The sequence below is a fragment of the Phoenix dactylifera genome, chromosome 4 (genome assembly GCF_051530095.1).
Source record: "Phoenix dactylifera cultivar Ajwa chromosome 4, Ajwa_hap1_PhDact_Kaust_v1.1, whole genome shotgun sequence".
Classification (NCBI taxonomy): Eukaryota; Viridiplantae; Streptophyta; class Magnoliopsida; order Arecales; family Arecaceae; genus Phoenix; species Phoenix dactylifera.
Window position 1 is genome coordinate 36140773 of NC_143193.1, and position 17989 is coordinate 36158761.

At 50.0% G+C, this 17989-nt stretch overlaps 30 non-coding genes and 19 pseudogenes across 30 annotated transcripts; all 49 read right to left on the bottom strand.

Annotated features, from left to right (window-relative positions):
• Positions 1–229: 229 nt before the first annotated feature.
• Positions 230–348, bottom strand: LOC149759693 (5S ribosomal RNA). Its single transcript, XR_016409345.1, has one exon. It is a non-coding gene; the product is annotated as a 5S ribosomal RNA (ribosomal RNA).
• Positions 349–594: 246 nt separating this feature from the next.
• Positions 595–713, bottom strand: LOC149759694 (5S ribosomal RNA). Its single transcript, XR_016409346.1, has one exon. It is a non-coding gene; the product is annotated as a 5S ribosomal RNA (ribosomal RNA).
• Positions 714–959: 246 nt separating this feature from the next.
• Positions 960–1078, bottom strand: LOC149759695 (5S ribosomal RNA). The gene has a single exon (XR_016409347.1). It is a non-coding gene; the product is annotated as a 5S ribosomal RNA (ribosomal RNA).
• Positions 1079–1324: 246 nt separating this feature from the next.
• LOC149759696 (5S ribosomal RNA) lies at positions 1325–1443 on the bottom strand. The gene has a single exon (XR_016409348.1). It is a non-coding gene; the product is annotated as a 5S ribosomal RNA (ribosomal RNA).
• Positions 1444–1689: 246 nt separating this feature from the next.
• LOC149759697 (5S ribosomal RNA) lies at positions 1690–1808 on the bottom strand. The gene has a single exon (XR_016409349.1). It is a non-coding gene; the product is annotated as a 5S ribosomal RNA (ribosomal RNA).
• Positions 1809–2054: 246 nt separating this feature from the next.
• LOC149759698 (5S ribosomal RNA) lies at positions 2055–2173 on the bottom strand. The gene has a single exon (XR_016411983.1). It is a non-coding gene; the product is annotated as a 5S ribosomal RNA (ribosomal RNA).
• Positions 2174–2419: 246 nt separating this feature from the next.
• Positions 2420–2538, bottom strand: LOC149759699 (5S ribosomal RNA). Its single transcript, XR_016411985.1, has one exon. It is a non-coding gene; the product is annotated as a 5S ribosomal RNA (ribosomal RNA).
• A 246-nt stretch (positions 2539–2784) lies between these two features.
• Positions 2785–2903, bottom strand: LOC149759700 (5S ribosomal RNA; annotated as a pseudogene).
• A 246-nt stretch (positions 2904–3149) lies between these two features.
• LOC149759701 (5S ribosomal RNA) lies at positions 3150–3268 on the bottom strand. The gene has a single exon (XR_016409350.1). It is a non-coding gene; the product is annotated as a 5S ribosomal RNA (ribosomal RNA).
• Positions 3269–3514: 246 nt separating this feature from the next.
• Positions 3515–3633, bottom strand: LOC149759702 (5S ribosomal RNA). The gene has a single exon (XR_016409352.1). It is a non-coding gene; the product is annotated as a 5S ribosomal RNA (ribosomal RNA).
• Positions 3634–3879: 246 nt separating this feature from the next.
• On the bottom strand, positions 3880–3998 carry LOC149759703 (5S ribosomal RNA; annotated as a pseudogene).
• A 246-nt stretch (positions 3999–4244) lies between these two features.
• On the bottom strand, positions 4245–4363 carry LOC149759704 (5S ribosomal RNA; annotated as a pseudogene).
• Positions 4364–4609: 246 nt separating this feature from the next.
• Positions 4610–4728, bottom strand: LOC149759705 (5S ribosomal RNA). Its single transcript, XR_016409353.1, has one exon. It is a non-coding gene; the product is annotated as a 5S ribosomal RNA (ribosomal RNA).
• Positions 4729–4974: 246 nt separating this feature from the next.
• LOC149759706 (5S ribosomal RNA) lies at positions 4975–5093 on the bottom strand. Its single transcript, XR_016409354.1, has one exon. It is a non-coding gene; the product is annotated as a 5S ribosomal RNA (ribosomal RNA).
• Positions 5094–5339: 246 nt separating this feature from the next.
• Positions 5340–5458, bottom strand: LOC149759707 (5S ribosomal RNA; annotated as a pseudogene).
• Positions 5459–5704: 246 nt separating this feature from the next.
• On the bottom strand, positions 5705–5823 carry LOC149759708 (5S ribosomal RNA; annotated as a pseudogene).
• A 246-nt stretch (positions 5824–6069) lies between these two features.
• On the bottom strand, positions 6070–6188 carry LOC149759709 (5S ribosomal RNA; annotated as a pseudogene).
• A 246-nt stretch (positions 6189–6434) lies between these two features.
• LOC149759710 (5S ribosomal RNA) lies at positions 6435–6553 on the bottom strand. The gene has a single exon (XR_016409355.1). It is a non-coding gene; the product is annotated as a 5S ribosomal RNA (ribosomal RNA).
• Positions 6554–6799: 246 nt separating this feature from the next.
• Positions 6800–6918, bottom strand: LOC149759711 (5S ribosomal RNA). The gene has a single exon (XR_016409356.1). It is a non-coding gene; the product is annotated as a 5S ribosomal RNA (ribosomal RNA).
• Positions 6919–7164: 246 nt separating this feature from the next.
• LOC149759712 (5S ribosomal RNA) lies at positions 7165–7283 on the bottom strand (annotated as a pseudogene).
• Positions 7284–7529: 246 nt separating this feature from the next.
• On the bottom strand, positions 7530–7648 carry LOC149759713 (5S ribosomal RNA; annotated as a pseudogene).
• Positions 7649–7894: 246 nt separating this feature from the next.
• Positions 7895–8013, bottom strand: LOC149759714 (5S ribosomal RNA). The gene has a single exon (XR_016409358.1). It is a non-coding gene; the product is annotated as a 5S ribosomal RNA (ribosomal RNA).
• Positions 8014–8259: 246 nt separating this feature from the next.
• Positions 8260–8378, bottom strand: LOC149759715 (5S ribosomal RNA). The gene has a single exon (XR_016409359.1). It is a non-coding gene; the product is annotated as a 5S ribosomal RNA (ribosomal RNA).
• A 246-nt stretch (positions 8379–8624) lies between these two features.
• LOC149759716 (5S ribosomal RNA) lies at positions 8625–8743 on the bottom strand. The gene has a single exon (XR_016411986.1). It is a non-coding gene; the product is annotated as a 5S ribosomal RNA (ribosomal RNA).
• A 246-nt stretch (positions 8744–8989) lies between these two features.
• Positions 8990–9108, bottom strand: LOC149759717 (5S ribosomal RNA). Its single transcript, XR_016411987.1, has one exon. It is a non-coding gene; the product is annotated as a 5S ribosomal RNA (ribosomal RNA).
• A 246-nt stretch (positions 9109–9354) lies between these two features.
• On the bottom strand, positions 9355–9473 carry LOC149759718 (5S ribosomal RNA; annotated as a pseudogene).
• A 246-nt stretch (positions 9474–9719) lies between these two features.
• LOC149759719 (5S ribosomal RNA) lies at positions 9720–9838 on the bottom strand (annotated as a pseudogene).
• A 246-nt stretch (positions 9839–10084) lies between these two features.
• LOC149759720 (5S ribosomal RNA) lies at positions 10085–10203 on the bottom strand. The gene has a single exon (XR_016409360.1). It is a non-coding gene; the product is annotated as a 5S ribosomal RNA (ribosomal RNA).
• Positions 10204–10449: 246 nt separating this feature from the next.
• On the bottom strand, positions 10450–10568 carry LOC149759721 (5S ribosomal RNA). Its single transcript, XR_016409361.1, has one exon. It is a non-coding gene; the product is annotated as a 5S ribosomal RNA (ribosomal RNA).
• A 246-nt stretch (positions 10569–10814) lies between these two features.
• Positions 10815–10933, bottom strand: LOC149759722 (5S ribosomal RNA; annotated as a pseudogene).
• A 246-nt stretch (positions 10934–11179) lies between these two features.
• Positions 11180–11298, bottom strand: LOC149759723 (5S ribosomal RNA; annotated as a pseudogene).
• Positions 11299–11544: 246 nt separating this feature from the next.
• LOC149759724 (5S ribosomal RNA) lies at positions 11545–11663 on the bottom strand. Its single transcript, XR_016409362.1, has one exon. It is a non-coding gene; the product is annotated as a 5S ribosomal RNA (ribosomal RNA).
• A 246-nt stretch (positions 11664–11909) lies between these two features.
• Positions 11910–12028, bottom strand: LOC149759725 (5S ribosomal RNA). The gene has a single exon (XR_016409364.1). It is a non-coding gene; the product is annotated as a 5S ribosomal RNA (ribosomal RNA).
• Positions 12029–12274: 246 nt separating this feature from the next.
• LOC149759726 (5S ribosomal RNA) lies at positions 12275–12393 on the bottom strand. The gene has a single exon (XR_016411988.1). It is a non-coding gene; the product is annotated as a 5S ribosomal RNA (ribosomal RNA).
• A 246-nt stretch (positions 12394–12639) lies between these two features.
• On the bottom strand, positions 12640–12758 carry LOC149759727 (5S ribosomal RNA). The gene has a single exon (XR_016411989.1). It is a non-coding gene; the product is annotated as a 5S ribosomal RNA (ribosomal RNA).
• Positions 12759–13004: 246 nt separating this feature from the next.
• Positions 13005–13123, bottom strand: LOC149759728 (5S ribosomal RNA; annotated as a pseudogene).
• Positions 13124–13369: 246 nt separating this feature from the next.
• Positions 13370–13488, bottom strand: LOC149759729 (5S ribosomal RNA; annotated as a pseudogene).
• A 246-nt stretch (positions 13489–13734) lies between these two features.
• On the bottom strand, positions 13735–13853 carry LOC149759730 (5S ribosomal RNA). Its single transcript, XR_016409365.1, has one exon. It is a non-coding gene; the product is annotated as a 5S ribosomal RNA (ribosomal RNA).
• A 246-nt stretch (positions 13854–14099) lies between these two features.
• Positions 14100–14218, bottom strand: LOC149759731 (5S ribosomal RNA). The gene has a single exon (XR_016409366.1). It is a non-coding gene; the product is annotated as a 5S ribosomal RNA (ribosomal RNA).
• Positions 14219–14464: 246 nt separating this feature from the next.
• Positions 14465–14583, bottom strand: LOC149759732 (5S ribosomal RNA; annotated as a pseudogene).
• Positions 14584–14829: 246 nt separating this feature from the next.
• On the bottom strand, positions 14830–14948 carry LOC149759733 (5S ribosomal RNA; annotated as a pseudogene).
• Positions 14949–15194: 246 nt separating this feature from the next.
• Positions 15195–15313, bottom strand: LOC149759734 (5S ribosomal RNA). Its single transcript, XR_016401940.1, has one exon. It is a non-coding gene; the product is annotated as a 5S ribosomal RNA (ribosomal RNA).
• A 246-nt stretch (positions 15314–15559) lies between these two features.
• Positions 15560–15678, bottom strand: LOC149759735 (5S ribosomal RNA). Its single transcript, XR_016409367.1, has one exon. It is a non-coding gene; the product is annotated as a 5S ribosomal RNA (ribosomal RNA).
• A 246-nt stretch (positions 15679–15924) lies between these two features.
• LOC149759736 (5S ribosomal RNA) lies at positions 15925–16043 on the bottom strand (annotated as a pseudogene).
• Positions 16044–16289: 246 nt separating this feature from the next.
• Positions 16290–16408, bottom strand: LOC149759737 (5S ribosomal RNA; annotated as a pseudogene).
• Positions 16409–16654: 246 nt separating this feature from the next.
• Positions 16655–16773, bottom strand: LOC149759738 (5S ribosomal RNA). Its single transcript, XR_016401445.1, has one exon. It is a non-coding gene; the product is annotated as a 5S ribosomal RNA (ribosomal RNA).
• Positions 16774–17019: 246 nt separating this feature from the next.
• On the bottom strand, positions 17020–17138 carry LOC149759739 (5S ribosomal RNA). The gene has a single exon (XR_016409368.1). It is a non-coding gene; the product is annotated as a 5S ribosomal RNA (ribosomal RNA).
• Positions 17139–17384: 246 nt separating this feature from the next.
• On the bottom strand, positions 17385–17503 carry LOC149759740 (5S ribosomal RNA; annotated as a pseudogene).
• Positions 17504–17749: 246 nt separating this feature from the next.
• LOC149759741 (5S ribosomal RNA) lies at positions 17750–17868 on the bottom strand. The gene has a single exon (XR_016401721.1). It is a non-coding gene; the product is annotated as a 5S ribosomal RNA (ribosomal RNA).
• Positions 17869–17989: the final 121 nt, after the last annotated feature.

Genomic DNA, 17989 nt, shown 5'->3' on the forward strand with positions numbered 1-17989 from the left:
ACTCCCTTTTATGACAAAGCAGCAGACCGCGACGGCCCGAGACATTCGCGCTGCCGGGGCCGTTCTGGCGTAGGATTCAACGCGCTGTCCCGCTATGCGGCATGGCACCGCCAGTCTCCGGACTCAGTTTATTTTCGGGGGAAAAAAATTATCCGAAGAGGAAAAGCCAAAAGCCGAAAAATAAAAAATAAATGTTATCAAAAAATAAAAAAGCGGGCAAAAAATAAAAGGGGTGCAACACGAGGACTTCCCAGGGGGTCACCCATCCTAGTACTACTCTCGCCCAAGCACGCTTAACTGCGGAGTTCTGATGGGATCCGGTGCATTAGTGCTGGTATGATCGCACCCATGACATGCCCTTCGAAACTCCCTTTTATGACAAAGCAGCAGACCTCGACGGCCCGAGACATTCGCGCTGCCGGGGCCGTTCTGGCGTAGGATTCAACGCGCTGTTCCGCTATGCGGCATGGCACCGCCAGTCTCCGGACTCAGTTTATTTTCGGGGGAAAAAAATTATCCGAAGAGGAAAAGCCAAAAGCCGAAAAATAAAAAATAAATGTTATCAAAAAATAAAAAAGCGGGCAAAAAATAAAAGGGGTGCAACACGAGGACTTCCCAGGGGGTCACCCATCCTAGTACTACTCTCGCCCAAGCACGCTTAACTGCGGAGTTCTGATGGGATCCGGTGCATTAGTGCTGGTATGATCGCACCCATGACATGCCCTTCGAAACTCCCTTTTATGACAAAGCAGCAGACCTCGACGGCCCGAGACATTCGCGCTGCCGGGGCCGTTCTGGCGTAGGATTCAACGCGCTGTTCCGCTATGCGGCATGGCACCGCCAGTCTCCGGACTCAGTTTATTTTCGGGGGGAAAAAATTATCCGAAGAGGAAAAGCCAAAAGCCAAAAAATTAAAATTAAATGTTATCAAAAAATAAAAAAGCGGGCAAAAAATAAAAGGGGTGCAACACGAGGACTTCCCAGGGGGTCACCCATCCTAGTACTACTCTCGCCCAAGCACGCTTAACTGCGGAGTTCTGATGGGATCCGGTGCATTAGTGCTGGTATGATCGCACCCATGACATGCCCTTCGAAACTCCCTTTTATGACAAAGCAGCAGACCTCGACGGCCCGAGACATTCGCGCCGCCGGGGCCGTTCTGGCGTAGGATTCAACGCGCTGTTCCGCTATGCGGCATGGCACCGCCAGTCTCCGGACTCAGTTTATTTTCGGGGGGAAAAAATTATCCGAAGAGGAAAAGCCAAAAGCCGAAAAATTAAAATTAAATGTTATCAAAAAATAAAAAAGCGGGCAAAAAATAAAAGGGGTGCAACACGAGGACTTCCCAGGGGGTCACCCATCCTAGTACTACTCTCGCCCAAGCACGCTTAACTGCGGAGTTCTGATGGGATCCGGTGCATTAGTGCTGGTATGATCGCACCCATGACATGCCCTTCGAAACTCCCTTTTATGACAAAGCAGCAGACCTCGACGGCCCGAGACATTCGCGCCGCCGGGGCCGTTCTGGCGTAGGATTCAACGCGCTGTTCCGCTATGCGGCATGGCACCGCCAGTCTCCGGACTCAGTTTATTTTCGGGGGAAAAAAATTATCCGAAGAGGAAAAGCCAAAAGCCGAAAAATAAAAAATAAATGTTATCAAAAAATAAAAAAGCGGGCAAAAAATAAAAGGGGTGCAACACGAGGACTTCCCAGGGGGTCACCCATCCTAGTACTACTCTCGCCCAAGCACGCTTAACTGCGGAGTTCTGATGGGATCCGGTGCATTAGTGCTGGTATGATCGCACCCATGACATGCCCTTCGAAACTCCCTTTTATGACAAAGCAGCAGACCTCGACGGCCCGAGACATTCGCGCTGCCGGGGCCGTTCTGGCGTAGGATTCAACGCGCTGTTCCGCTATGCGGCATGGCACCGCCAGTCTCCGGACTCAGTTTATTTTCGGGGGGAAAAAATTATCCGAAGAGGAAAAGCCAAAAGCCAAAAAATTAAAAATAAATATTATCAAAAAATAAAAAAGCGGGCAAAAAATAAAAAGGGTGCAACACGAGGACTTCCCAGGGGGTCACCCATCCTAGTACTACTCTCGCCCAAGCACGCTTAACTGCGGAGTTCTGATGGGATCCGGTGCATTAGTGCTGGTATGATCGCACCCATGACATGCCCTTCGAAACTCCCTTTTATGACAAAGCAGCAGACCTCGACGGCCCGAGACATTCGCGCTGCCGGGGCCGTTCTGGCGTAGGATTCAACACGCTGTTCCGCTATGCGGCATGGCACCGCCAGTCTCCGGACTCAGTTTATTTTCGGGGGGAAAAAATTATCCGAAGAGGAAAAGCCAAAAGCCAAAAAATTAAAAATAAATATTATCAAAAAATAAAAAAGCGGGCAAAAAATAAAAAGGGTGCAACACGAGGACTTCCCAGGGGGTCACCCATCCTAGTACTACTCTCGCCCAAGCACGCTTAACTGCGGAGTTCTGATGGGATCCGGTGCATTAGTGCTGGTATGATCGCACCCATGACATGCCCTTCGAAACTCCCTTTTATGACAAAGCAGCAGACCTCGACGGCCCGAGACATTCGCGCTGCCGGGGCCGTTCTGGCGTAGGATTCAACGCGCTGTTCCGCTATGCGGCATGGCACCGCTAGTCTCCGGACTCAGTTTATTTTCGGGGGGAAAAAATTATCCGAAGTGGAAAAGCCAAAAGCCAAAAAATTAAAAATAAATATTATCAAAAAATAAAAAAGCGGGCAAAAAATAAAAAGGGTGCAACACGAGGACTTCCCAGGGGGTCACCCATCCTAGTACTTCTCTCGCCCAAGCACGCCTAACTGCGGAGTTATGATGGGATCCGGTGCATTAGTGCTGGTATGATCGCACCCATGACATGCCCTTCGAAACTCCCTTTTATGACAAAGCAGCAGACCGCGACGGCCCGAGACATTCGCGCTGCCGGGGCCGTTCTGGCGTAGGATTCAACGCGCTGTCCCGCTATGCGGCATGGCACCGCCAGTCTCCGGACTCAGTTTATTTTCGGGGGAAAAAAATTATCCGAAGAGGAAAAGCCAAAAGCCGAAAAATAAAAAATAAATGTTATCAAAAAATAAAAAAGCGGGCAAAAAATAAAAGGGGTGCAACACGAGGACTTCCCAGGGGGTCACCCATCCTAGTACTACTCTCGCCCAAGCACGCTTAACTGCGGAGTTCTGATGGGATCCGGTGCATTAGTGCTGGTATGATCGCACCCATGACATGCCCTTCGAAACTCCCTTTTATGACAAAGCAGCAGACCTCGACGGCCCGAGACATTCGCGCTGCCGGGGCCGTTCTGGCGTAGGATTCAACGCGCTGTTCCGCTATGCGGCATGGCACCGCCAGTCTCCGGACTCAGTTTATTTTCGGGGGAAAAAAATTATCCGAAGAGGAAAAGCCAAAAGCCGAAAAATAAAAAATAAATGTTATCAAAAAATAAAAAAGCGGGCAAAAAATAAAAGGGGTGCAACACGAGGACTTCCCAGGGGGTCACCCATCCTAGTACTACTCTCGCCCAAGCACGCTTAACTGCGGAGTTCTGATGGGATCCGGTGCATTAGTGCTGGTATGATCGCACCCATGACATGCCCTTCGAAACTCCCTTTTATGACAAAGCAGCAGACCTCGACGGCCCGAGACATTCGCGCTGCCGGGGCCGTTCTGGCGTAGGATTCAACGCGCTGTTCCGCTATGCGGCATGGCACCGCCAGTCTCCGGACTCAGTTTATTTTCGGGGGGAAAAAATTATCCGAAGAGGAAAAGCCAAAAGCCAAAAAATTAAAATTAAATGTTATCAAAAAATAAAAAAGCGGGCAAAAAATAAAAGGGGTGCAACACGAGGACTTCCCAGGGGGTCACCCATCCTAGTACTTCTCTCGCCCAAGCACGCCTAACTGCGGAGTTATGATGGGATCCGGTGCATTAGTGCTGGTATGATCGCACCCATGACATGCCCTTCGAAACTCCCTTTTATGACAAAGCAGCAGACCGCGACGGCCCGAGACATTCGCGCTGCCGGGGCCGTTCTGGCGTAGGATTCAACGCGCTGTTCCGCTATGCGGCATGGCACCGCGAGTCTCCGGACTCAGTTTATTTTCGGGGGAAAAAAATTATCCGAAGAGGAAAAGCCAAAAGCCAAAAAATTAAAAATAAATATTATCAAAAAATAAAAAAGCGGGCAAAAAATAAAAAGGGTGCAACACGAGGACTTCCCAGGGGGTCACCCATCCTAGTACTTCTCTCGCCCAAGCACGCCTAACTGCGGAGTTATGATGGGATCCGGTGCATTAGTGCTGGTATGATCGCACCCATGACATGCCCTTCGAAACTCCCTTTTATGACAAAGCAGCAGACCGCGACGGCCCGAGACATTCGCGCTGCCGGGGCCGTTCTGGCGTAGGATTCAACGCGCTGTCCCGCTATGCGGCATGGCACCGCCAGTCTCCGGACTCAGTTTATTTTCGGGGGAAAAAAATTATCCGAAGAGGAAAAGCCAAAAGCCGAAAAATAAAAAATAAATGTTATCAAAAAATAAAAAAGCGGGCAAAAAATAAAAGGGGTGCAACACGAGGACTTCCCAGGGGGTCACCCATCCTAGTACTACTCTCGCCCAAGCACGCTTAACTGCGGAGTTCTGATGGGATCCGGTGCATTAGTGCTGGTATGATCGCACCCATGACATGCCCTTCGAAACTCCCTTTTATGACAAAGCAGCAGACCTCGACGGCCCGAGACATTCGCGCTGCCGGGGCCGTTCTGGCGTAGGATTCAACGCGCTGTTCCGCTATGCGGCATGGCACCGCCAGTCTCCGGACTCAGTTTATTTTCGGGGGAAAAAAATTATCCGAAGAGGAAAAGCCAAAAGCCGAAAAATAAAAAATAAATGTTATCAAAAAATAAAAAAGCGGGCAAAAAATAAAAGGGGTGCAACACGAGGACTTCCCAGGGGGTCACCCATCCTAGTACTACTCTCGCCCAAGCACGCTTAACTGCGGAGTTCTGATGGGATCCGGTGCATTAGTGCTGGTATGATCGCACCCATGACATGCCCTTCGAAACTCCCTTTTATGACAAAGCAGCAGACCTCGACGGCCCGAGACATTCGCGCTGCCGGGGCCGTTCTGGCGTAGGATTCAACGCGCTGTTCCGCTATGCGGCATGGCACCGCCAGTCTCCGGACTCAGTTTATTTTCGGGGGGAAAAAATTATCCGAAGAGGAAAAGCCAAAAGCCAAAAAATTAAAAATAAATATTATCAAAAAATAAAAAAGCGGGCAAAAAATAAAAAGGGTGCAACACGAGGACTTCCCAGGGGGTCACCCATCCTAGTACTTCTCTCGCCCAAGCACGCCTAACTGCGGAGTTATGATGGGATCCGGTGCATTAGTGCTGGTATGATCGCACCCATGACATGCCCTTCGAAACTCCCTTTTATGACAAAGCAGCAGACCGCGACGGCCCGAGACATTCGCGCTGCCGGGGCCGTTCTGGCGTAGGATTCAACGCGCTGTTCCGCTATGCGGCATGGCACCGCGAGTCTCCGGACTCAGTTTATTTTCGGGGGAAAAAAATTATCCGAAGAGGAAAAGCCAAAAGCCAAAAAATTAAAAATAAATATTATCAAAAAATAAAAAAGCGGGCAAAAAATAAAAAGGGTGCAACACGAGGACTTCCCAGGGGGTCACCCATCCTAGTACTTCTCTCGCCCAAGCACGCCTAACTGCGGAGTTATGATGGGATCCGGTGCATTAGTGCTGGTATGATCGCACCCATGACATGCCCTTCGAAACTCCCTTTTATGACAAAGCAGCAGACCGCGACGGCCCGAGACATTCGCGCTGCCGGGGCCGTTCTGGCGTAGGATTCAACGCGCTGTTCCGCTATGCGGCATGGCACCGCGAGTCTCCGGACTCAGTTTATTTTCGGGGGAAAAAAATTATCCGAAGAGGAAAAGCCAAAAGCCAAAAAATTAAAAATAAATATTATCAAAAAATAAAAAAGCGGGCAAAAAATAAAAAGGGTGCAACACGAGGACTTCCCAGGGGGTCACCCATCCTAGTACTTCTCTCGCCCAAGCACGCCTAACTGCGGAGTTATGATGGGATCCGGTGCATTAGTGCTGGTATGATCGCACCCATGACATGCCCTTCGAAACTCCCTTTTATGACAAAGCAGCAGACCGCGACGGCCCGAGACATTCGCGCTGCCGGGGCCGTTCTGGCGTAGGATTCAACGCGCTGTCCCGCTATGCGGCATGGCACCGCCAGTCTCCGGACTCAGTTTATTTTCGGGGGAAAAAAATTATCCGAAGAGGAAAAGCCAAAAGCCGAAAAATAAAAAATAAATGTTATCAAAAAATAAAAAAGCGGGCAAAAAATAAAAGGGGTGCAACACGAGGACTTCCCAGGGGGTCACCCATCCTAGTACTACTCTCGCCCAAGCACGCTTAACTGCGGAGTTCTGATGGGATCCGGTGCATTAGTGCTGGTATGATCGCACCCATGACATGCCCTTCGAAACTCCCTTTTATGACAAAGCAGCAGACCTCGACGGCCCGAGACATTCGCGCTGCCGGGGCCGTTCTGGCGTAGGATTCAACGCGCTGTTCCGCTATGCGGCATGGCACCGCCAGTCTCCGGACTCAGTTTATTTTCGGGGGAAAAAAATTATCCGAAGAGGAAAAGCCAAAAGCCGAAAAATAAAAAATAAATGTTATCAAAAAATAAAAAAGCGGGCAAAAAATAAAAGGGGTGCAACACGAGGACTTCCCAGGGGGTCACCCATCCTAGTACTACTCTCGCCCAAGCACGCTTAACTGCGGAGTTCTGATGGGATCCGGTGCATTAGTGCTGGTATGATCGCACCCATGACATGCCCTTCGAAACTCCCTTTTATGACAAAGCAGCAGACCTCGACGGCCCGAGACATTCGCGCTGCCGGGGCCGTTCTGGCGTAGGATTCAACGCGCTGTTCCGCTATGCGGCATGGCACCGCCAGTCTCCGGACTCAGTTTATTTTCGGGGGGAAAAAATTATCCGAAGAGGAAAAGCCAAAAGCCAAAAAATTAAAAATAAATATTATCAAAAAATAAAAAAGCGGGCAAAAAATAAAAAGGGTGCAACACGAGGACTTCCCAGGGGGTCACCCATCCTAGTACTTCTCTCGCCCAAGCACGCCTAACTGCGGAGTTATGATGGGATCCGGTGCATTAGTGCTGGTATGATCGCACCCATGACATGCCCTTCGAAACTCCCTTTTATGACAAAGCAGCAGACCGCGACGGCCCGAGACATTCGCGCTGCCGGGGCCGTTCTGGCGTAGGATTCAACGCGCTGTTCCGCTATGCGGCATGGCACCGCGAGTCTCCGGACTCAGTTTATTTTCGGGGGAAAAAAATTATCCGAAGAGGAAAAGCCAAAAGCCAAAAAATTAAAAATAAATATTATCAAAAAATAAAAAAGCGGGCAAAAAATAAAAAGGGTGCAACACGAGGACTTCCCAGGGGGTCACCCATCCTAGTACTTCTCTCGCCCAAGCACGCCTAACTGCGGAGTTATGATGGGATCCGGTGCATTAGTGCTGGTATGATCGCACCCATGACATGCCCTTCGAAACTCCCTTTTATGACAAAGCAGCAGACCGCGACGGCCCGAGACATTCGCGCTGCCGGGGCCGTTCTGGCGTAGGATTCAACGCGCTGTCCCGCTATGCGGCATGGCACCGCCAGTCTCCGGACTCAGTTTATTTTCGGGGGAAAAAAATTATCCGAAGAGGAAAAGCCAAAAGCCGAAAAATAAAAAATAAATGTTATCAAAAAATAAAAAAGCGGGCAAAAAATAAAAGGGGTGCAACACGAGGACTTCCCAGGGGGTCACCCATCCTAGTACTACTCTCGCCCAAGCACGCTTAACTGCGGAGTTCTGATGGGATCCGGTGCATTAGTGCTGGTATGATCGCACCCATGACATGCCCTTCGAAACTCCCTTTTATGACAAAGCAGCAGACCTCGACGGCCCGAGACATTCGCGCCGCCGGGGCCGTTCTGGCGTAGGATTCAACGCGCTGTTCCGCTATGCGGCATGGCACCGCCAGTCTCCGGACTCAGTTTATTTTCGGGGGAAAAAAATTATCCGAAGAGGAAAAGCCAAAAGCCGAAAAATAAAAAATAAATGTTATCAAAAAATAAAAAAGCGGGCAAAAAATAAAAGGGGTGCAACACGAGGACTTCCCAGGGGGTCACCCATCCTAGTACTACTCTCGCCCAAGCACGCTTAACTGCGGAGTTCTGATGGGATCCGGTGCATTAGTGCTGGTATGATCGCACCCATGACATGCCCTTCGAAACTCCCTTTTATGACAAAGCAGCAGACCTCGACGGCCCGAGACATTCGCGCTGCCGGGGCCGTTCTGGCGTAGGATTCAACGCGCTGTTCCGCTATGCGGCATGGCACCGCCAGTCTCCGGACTCAGTTTATTTTCGGGGGGAAAAAATTATCCGAAGAGGAAAAGCCAAAAGCCAAAAAATTAAAAATAAATATTATCAAAAAATAAAAAAGCGGGCAAAAAATAAAAAGGGTGCAACACGAGGACTTCCCAGGGGGTCACCCATCCTAGTACTACTCTCGCCCAAGCACGCTTAACTGCGGAGTTCTGATGGGATCCGGTGCATTAGTGCTGGTATGATCGCACCCATGACATGCCCTTCGAAACTCCCTTTTATGACAAAGCAGCAGACCTCGACGGCCCGAGACATTCGCGCTGCCGGGGCCGTTCTGGCGTAGGATTCAACACGCTGTTCCGCTATGCGGCATGGCACCGCCAGTCTCCGGACTCAGTTTATTTTCGGGGGGAAAAAATTATCCGAAGAGGAAAAGCCAAAAGCCAAAAAATTAAAAATAAATATTATCAAAAAATAAAAAAGCGGGCAAAAAATAAAAAGGGTGCAACACGAGGACTTCCCAGGGGGTCACCCATCCTAGTACTACTCTCGCCCAAGCACGCTTAACTGCGGAGTTCTGATGGGATCCGGTGCATTAGTGCTGGTATGATCGCACCCATGACATGCCCTTCGAAACTCCCTTTTATGACAAAGCAGCAGACCTCGACGGCCCGAGACATTCGCGCTGCCGGGGCCGTTCTGGCGTAGGATTCAACGCGCTGTTCCGCTATGCGGCATGGCACCGCCAGTCTCCGGACTCAGTTTATTTTCGGGGGGAAAAAATTATCCGAAGAGGAAAAGCCAAAAGCCAAAAAATTAAAAATAAATATTATCAAAAAATAAAAAAGCGGGCAAAAAATAAAAAGGGTGCAACACGAGGACTTCCCAGGGGGTCACCCATCCTAGTACTTCTCTCGCCCAAGCACGCCTAACTGCGGAGTTATGATGGGATCCGGTGCATTAGTGCTGGTATGATCGCACCCATGACATGCCCTTCGAAACTCCCTTTTATGACAAAGCAGCAGACCGCGACGGCCCGAGACATTCGCGCTGCCGGGGCCGTTCTGGCGTAGGATTCAACGCGCTGTCCCGCTATGCGGCATGGCACCGCCAGTCTCCGGACTCAGTTTATTTTCGGGGGGAAAAAATTATCCGAAGAGGAAAAGCCAAAAGCCAAAAAATTAAAAATAAATATTATCAAAAAATAAAAAAGTGGGCAAAAAATAAAAAGGGTGCAACACGAGGACTTCCCAGGGGGTCACCCATCCTAGTACTTCTCTCGCCCAAGCACGCCTAACTGCGGAGTTATGATGGGATCCGGTGCATTAGTGCTGGTATGATCGCACCCATGACATGCCCTTCGAAACTCCCTTTTATGACAAAGCAGCAGACCGCGACGGCCCGAGACATTCGCGCTGCCGGGGCCGTTCTGGCGTAGGATTCAACGCGCTGTCCCGCTATGCGGCATGGCACCGCCAGTCTCCGGACTCAGTTTATTTTCGGGGGAAAAAAATTATCCGAAGAGGAAAAGCCAAAAGCCGAAAAATAAAAAATAAATGTTATCAAAAAATAAAAAAGCGGGCAAAAAATAAAAGGGGTGCAACACGAGGACTTCCCAGGGGGTCACCCATCCTAGTACTACTCTCGCCCAAGCACGCTTAACTGCGGAGTTCTGATGGGATCCGGTGCATTAGTGCTGGTATGATCGCACCCATGACATGCCCTTCGAAACTCCCTTTTATGACAAAGCAGCAGACCTCGACGGCCCGAGACATTCGCGCTGCCGGGGCCGTTCTGGCGTAGGATTCAACGCGCTGTTCCGCTATGCGGCATGGCACCGCCAGTCTCCGGACTCAGTTTATTTTCGGGGGAAAAAAATTATCCGAAGAGGAAAAGCCAAAAGCCGAAAAATAAAAAATAAATGTTATCAAAAAATAAAAAAGCGGGCAAAAAATAAAAGGGGTGCAACACGAGGACTTCCCAGGGGGTCACCCATCCTAGTACTACTCTCGCCCAAGCACGCTTAACTGCGGAGTTCTGATGGGATCCGGTGCATTAGTGCTGGTATGATCGCACCCATGACATGCCCTTCGAAACTCCCTTTTATGACAAAGCAGCAGACCTCGACGGCCCGAGACATTCGCGCTGCCGGGGCCGTTCTGGCGTAGGATTCAACGCGCTGTTCCGCTATGCGGCATGGCACCGCCAGTCTCCGGACTCAGTTTATTTTCGGGGGGAAAAAATTATCCGAAGAGGAAAAGCCAAAAGCCAAAAAATTAAAAATAAATATTATCAAAAAATAAAAAAGCGGGCAAAAAATAAAAAGGGTGCAACACGAGGACTTCCCAGGGGGTCACCCATCCTAGTACTTCTCTCGCCCAAGCACGCCTAACTGCGGAGTTATGATGGGATCCGGTGCATTAGTGCTGGTATGATCGCACCCATGACATGCCCTTCGAAACTCCCTTTTATGACAAAGCAGCAGACCGCGACGGCCCGAGACATTCGCGCTGCCGGGGCCGTTCTGGCGTAGGATTCAACGCGCTGTTCCGCTATGCGGCATGGCACCGCGAGTCTCCGGACTCAGTTTATTTTCGGGGGAAAAAAATTATCCGAAGAGGAAAAGCCAAAAGCCAAAAAATTAAAAATAAATATTATCAAAAAATAAAAAAGCGGGCAAAAAATAAAAAGGGTGCAACACGAGGACTTCCCAGGGGGTCACCCATCCTAGTACTTCTCTCGCCCAAGCACGCCTAACTGCGGAGTTATGATGGGATCCGGTGCATTAGTGCTGGTATGATCGCACCCATGACATGCCCTTCGAAACTCCCTTTTATGACAAAGCAGCAGACCGCGACGGCCCGAGACATTCGCGCTGCCGGGGCCGTTCTGGCGTAGGATTCAACGCGCTGTCCCGCTATGCGGCATGGCACCGCCAGTCTCCGGACTCAGTTTATTTTCGGGGGAAAAAAATTATCCGAAGAGGAAAAGCCAAAAGCCGAAAAATAAAAAATAAATGTTATCAAAAAATAAAAAAGCGGGCAAAAAATAAAAGGGGTGCAACACGAGGACTTCCCAGGGGGTCACCCATCCTAGTACTACTCTCGCCCAAGCACGCTTAACTGCGGAGTTCTGATGGGATCCGGTGCATTAGTGCTGGTATGATCGCACCCATGACATGCCCTTCGAAACTCCCTTTTATGACAAAGCAGCAGACCTCGACGGCCCGAGACATTCGCGCCGCCGGGGCCGTTCTGGCGTAGGATTCAACGCGCTGTTCCGCTATGCGGCATGGCACCGCCAGTCTCCGGACTCAGTTTATTTTCGGGGGAAAAAAATTATCCGAAGAGGAAAAGCCAAAAGCCGAAAAATAAAAAATAAATGTTATCAAAAAATAAAAAAGCGGGCAAAAAATAAAAGGGGTGCAACACGAGGACTTCCCAGGGGGTCACCCATCCTAGTACTACTCTCGCCCAAGCACGCTTAACTGCGGAGTTCTGATGGGATCCGGTGCATTAGTGCTGGTATGATCGCACCCATGACATGCCCTTCGAAACTCCCTTTTATGACAAAGCAGCAGACCTCGACGGCCCGAGACATTCGCGCTGCCGGGGCCGTTCTGGCGTAGGATTCAACGCGCTGTTCCGCTATGCGGCATGGCACCGCCAGTCTCCGGACTCAGTTTATTTTCGGGGGGAAAAAATTATCCGAAGAGGAAAAGCCAAAAGCCAAAAAATTAAAAATAAATATTATCAAAAAATAAAAAAGCGGGCAAAAAATAAAAAGGGTGCAACACGAGGACTTCCCAGGGGGTCACCCATCCTAGTACTACTCTCGCCCAAGCACGCTTAACTGCGGAGTTCTGATGGGATCCGGTGCATTAGTGCTGGTATGATCGCACCCATGACATGCCCTTCGAAACTCCCTTTTATGACAAAGCAGCAGACCTCGACGGCCCGAGACATTCGCGCTGCCGGGGCCGTTCTGGCGTAGGATTCAACACGCTGTTCCGCTATGCGGCATGGCACCGCCAGTCTCCGGACTCAGTTTATTTTCGGGGGGAAAAAATTATCCGAAGAGGAAAAGCCAAAAGCCAAAAAATTAAAAATAAATATTATCAAAAAATAAAAAAGCGGGCAAAAAATAAAAAGGGTGCAACACGAGGACTTCCCAGGGGGTCACCCATCCTAGTACTACTCTCGCCCAAGCACGCTTAACTGCGGAGTTCTGATGGGATCCGGTGCATTAGTGCTGGTATGATCGCACCCATGACATGCCCTTCGAAACTCCCTTTTATGACAAAGCAGCAGACCTCGACGGCCCGAGACATTCGCGCTGCCGGGGCCGTTCTGGCGTAGGATTCAACGCGCTGTTCCGCTATGCGGCATGGCACCGCCAGTCTCCGGACTCAGTTTATTTTCGGGGGGAAAAAATTATCCGAAGAGGAAAAGCCAAAAGCCAAAAAATTAAAAATAAATATTATCAAAAAATAAAAAAGCGGGCAAAAAATAAAAAGGGTGCAACACGAGGACTTCCCAGGGGGTCACCCATCCTAGTACTTCTCTCGCCCAAGCACGCCTAACTGCGGAGTTATGATGGGATCCGGTGCATTAGTGCTGGTATGATCGCACCCATGACATGCCCTTCGAAACTCCCTTTTATGACAAAGCAGCAGACCGCGACGGCCCGAGACATTCGCGCTGCCGGGGCCGTTCTGGCGTAGGATTCAACGCGCTGTCCCGCTATGCGGCATGGCACCGCCAGTCTCCGGACTCAGTTTATTTTCGGGGGGAAAAAATTATCCGAAGAGGAAAAGCCAAAAGCCAAAAAATTAAAAATAAATATTATCAAAAAATAAAAAAGTGGGCAAAAAATAAAAAGGGTGCAACACGAGGACTTCCCAGGGGGTCACCCATCCTAGTACTTCTCTCGCCCAAGCACGCCTAACTGCGGAGTTATGATGGGATCCGGTGCATTAGTGCTGGTATGATCGCACCCATGACATGCCCTTCGAAACTCCCTTTTATGACAAAGCAGCAGACCGCGACGGCCCGAGACATTCGCGCTGCCGGGGCCGTTCTGGCGTAGGATTCAACGCGCTGTCCCGCTATGCGGCATGGCACCGCCAGTCTCCGGACTCAGTTTATTTTCGGGGGAAAAAAATTATCCGAAGAGGAAAAGCCAAAAGCCGAAAAATAAAAAATAAATGTTATCAAAAAATAAAAAAGCGGGCAAAAAATAAAAGGGGTGCAACACGAGGACTTCCCAGGGGGTCACCCATCCTAGTACTACTCTCGCCCAAGCACGCTTAACTGCGGAGTTCTGATGGGATCCGGTGCATTAGTGCTGGTATGATCGCACCCATGACATGCCCTTCGAAACTCCCTTTTATGACAAAGCAGCAGACCTCGACGGCCCGAGACATTCGCGCTGCCGGGGCCGTTCTGGCGTAGGATTCAACGCGCTGTTCCGCTATGCGGCATGGCACCGCCAGTCTCCGGACTCAGTTTATTTTCGGGGGAAAAAAATTATCCGAAGAGGAAAAGCCAAAAGCCGAAAAATAAAAAATAAATGTTATCAAAAAATAAAAAAGCGGGCAAAAAATAAAAGGGGTGCAACACGAGGACTTCCCAGGGGGTCACCCATCCTAGTACTACTCTCGCCCAAGCACGCTTAACTGCGGAGTTCTGATGGGATCCGGTGCATTAGTGCTGGTATGATCGCACCCATGACATGCCCTTCGAAACTCCCTTTTATGACAAAGCAGCAGACCTCGACGGCCCGAGACATTCGCGCTGCCGGGGCCGTTCTGGCGTAGGATTCAACGCGCTGTTCCGCTATGCGGCATGGCACCGCCAGTCTCCGGACTCAGTTTATTTTCGGGGGGAAAAAATTATCCGAAGAGGAAAAGCCAAAAGCCAAAAAATTAAAAATAAATATTATCAAAAAATAAAAAAGCGGGCAAAAAATAAAAAGGGTGCAACACGAGGACTTCCCAGGGGGTCACCCATCCTAGTACTTCTCTCGCCCAAGCACGCCTAACTGCGGAGTTATGATGGGATCCGGTGCATTAGTGCTGGTATGATCGCACCCATGACATGCCCTTCGAAACTCCCTTTTATGACAAAGCAGCAGACCGCGACGGCCCGAGACATTCGCGCTGCCGGGGCCGTTCTGGCGTAGGATTCAACGCGCTGTTCCGCTATGCGGCATGGCACCGCGAGTCTCCGGACTCAGTTTATTTTCGGGGGAAAAAAATTATCCGAAGAGGAAAAGCCAAAAGCCAAAAAATTAAAAATAAATATTATCAAAAAATAAAAAAGCGGGCAAAAAATAAAAAGGGTGCAACACGAGGACTTCCCAGGGGGTCACCCATCCTAGTACTTCTCTCGCCCAAGCACGCCTAACTGCGGAGTTATGATGGGATCCGGTGCATTAGTGCTGGTATGATCGCACCCATGACATGCCCTTCGAAACTCCCTTTTATGACAAAGCAGCAGACCGCGACGGCCCGAGACATACGCGCTGCCGGGGCCGTTCTGGCGTAGGATTCAACGCGCTGTCCCGCTATGCGGCATGGCACCGCCAGTCTCCGGACTCAGTTTATTTTCGGGGGAAAAAAATTATCCGAAGAGGAAAAGCCAAAAGCCGAAAAATAAAAAATAAATGTTATCAAAAAATAAAAAAGCGGGCAAAAAATAAAAGGGGTGCAACACGAGGACTTCCCAGGGGATCACCCATCCTAGTACTACTCTCGCCCAAGCACGCTTAACTGCGGAGTTCTGATGGGATCCGGTGCATTAGTGCTGGTATGATCGCACCCATGACATGCCCTTCGAAACTCCCTTTTATGACAAAGCAGCAGACCTCGACGGCCCGAGACATTCGCGCTGCCGGGGCCGTTCTGGCGTAGGATTCAACGCGCTGTTCCGCTATGCGGCATGGCACCGCCAGTCTCCGGACTCAGTTTATTTTCGGGGGAAAAAAATTATCCGAAGAGGAAAAGCCAAAAGCCGAAAAATAAAAAATAAATGTTATCAAAAAATAAAAAAGCGGGCAAAAAATAAAAGGGGTGCAACACGAGGACTTCCCAGGGGGTCACCCATCCTAGTACTACTCTCGCCCAAGCACGCTTAACTGCGGAGTTCTGATGGGATCCGGTGCATTAGTGCTGGTATGATCGCACCCATGACATGCCCTTCGAAACTCCCTTTTATGACAAAGCAGCAGACCTCGACGGCCCGAGACATTCGCGCTGCCGGGGCCGTTCTGGCGTAGGATTCAACGCGCTGTTCCGCTATGCGGCATGGCACCGCCAGTCTCCGGACTCAGTTTATTTTCGGGGGGAAAAAATTATCCGAAGAGGAAAAGCCAAAAGCCAAAAAATTAAAAATAAATATTATCAAAAAATAAAAAAGCGGGCAAAAAATAAAAAGGGTGCAACACGAGGACTTCCCAGGGGGTCACCCATCCTAGTACTTCTCTCGCCCAAGCACGCCTAACTGCGGAGTTATGATGGGATCCGGTGCATTAGTGCTGGTATGATCGCACCCATGACATGCCCTTCGAAACTCCCTTTTATGACAAAGCAGCAGACCGCGACGGCCCGAGACATTCGCGCTGCCGGGGCCGTTCTGGCGTAGGATTCAACGCGCTGTTCCGCTATGCGGCATGGCACCGCGAGTCTCCGGACTCAGTTTATTTTCGGGGGAAAAAAATTATCCGAAGAGGAAAAGCCAAAAGCCAAAAAATTAAAAATAAATATTATCAAAAAATAAAAAAGCGGGCAAAAAATAAAAAGGGTGCAACACGAGGACTTCCCAGGGGGTCACCCATCCTAGTACTTCTCTCGCCCAAGCACGCCTAACTGCGGAGTTATGATGGGATCCGGTGCATTAGTGCTGGTATGATCGCACCCATGACATGCCCTTCGAAACTCCCTTTTATGACAAAGCAGCAGACCGCGACGACCCGAGACATTCGCGCTGCCGGGGCCGTTCTGGCGTAGGATTCAACGCGCTGTCCCGCTATGCGGCATGGCACCGCCAGTCTCCGGACTCAGTTTATTTTCGGGGGAAAAAAATTATCCGAAGAGGAAAAGCCAAAAGCCGAAAAATAAAAAATAAATGTTATCAAAAAATAAAAAAGCGGGCAAAAAATAAAAGGGGTGCAACACGAGGACTTCCCAGGGGGTCACCCATCCTAGTACTACTCTCGCCCAAGCACGCTTAACTGCAGAGTTCTGATGGGATCCGGTGCATTAGTGCTGGTATGATCGCACCCATGACATGCCCTTCGAAACTCCCTTTTATGACAAAGCAGCAGACCTCGACGGCCCGAGACATTCGCGCTGCCGGGGCCGTTCTGGCGTAGGATTCAACGCGCTGTTCCGCTATGCGGCATGGCACCGCCAGTCTCCGGACTCAGTTTATTTTCGGGGGAAAAAAATTATCCGAAGAGGAAAAGCCAAAAGCCGAAAAATAAAAAATAAATGTTATCAAAAAATAAAAAAGCGGGCAAAAAATAAAAGGGGTGCAACACGAGGACTTCCCAGGGGGTCACCCATCCTAGTACTACTCTCGCCCAAGCACGCTTAACTGCGGAGTTCTGATGGGATCCGGTGCATTAGTGCTGGTATGATCGCACCCATGACATGCCCTTCGAAACTCCCTTTTATGACAAAGCAGCAGACCTCGACGGCCCGAGACATTCGCGCTGCCGGGGCCGTTCTGGCGTAGGATTCAACGCGCTGTTCCGCTATGCGGCATGGCACCGCCAGTCTCCGGACTCAGTTTATTTTCGGGGGGAAAAAATTATCCGAAGAGGAAAAGCCAAAAGCCAAAAAATTAAAAATAAATATTATCAAAAAATAAAAAAGCGGGCAAAAAATAAAAAGGGTGCAACACGAGGACTTCCCAGGGGGTCACCCATCCTAGTACTTCTCTCGCCCAAGCACGCCTAACTGCGGAGTTATGATGGGATCCGGTGCATTAGTGCTGGTATGATCGCACCCATGACATGCCCTTCGAAACTCCCTTTTATGACAAAGCAGCAGACCGCGACGGCCCGAGACATTCGCGCTGCCGGGGCCGTTCTGGCGTAGGATTCAACGCGCTGTTCCGCTATGCGGCATGGCACCGCGAGTCTCCGGACTCAGTTTATTTTCGGGGGAAAAAAATTATCCGAAGAGGAGAAGCCAAAAGCCGAAAAATTAAAATTAAATATTATCAAAAAATAAAAAAGCGGGCAAAAAATAAAAGGGGTGCAACTCGAGGACTTCCCAGGGGGTCACCCATCCTAGTACTACTCTCGCCCAAGCACGCTTAACTGCGGAGTTCTGATGGGATCCGGTGCATTAGTGCTGGTATGATCGCACCCATGACATGCCCATCGAAACTCCCTTTTATGACAAAGCAGCAGACCTCGACGGCCCGAGACATTCGCGCCGCCGGGGCCGTTCTGGCGTAGGATTCAACGCGCTATTCCCGCTATGCGGCAT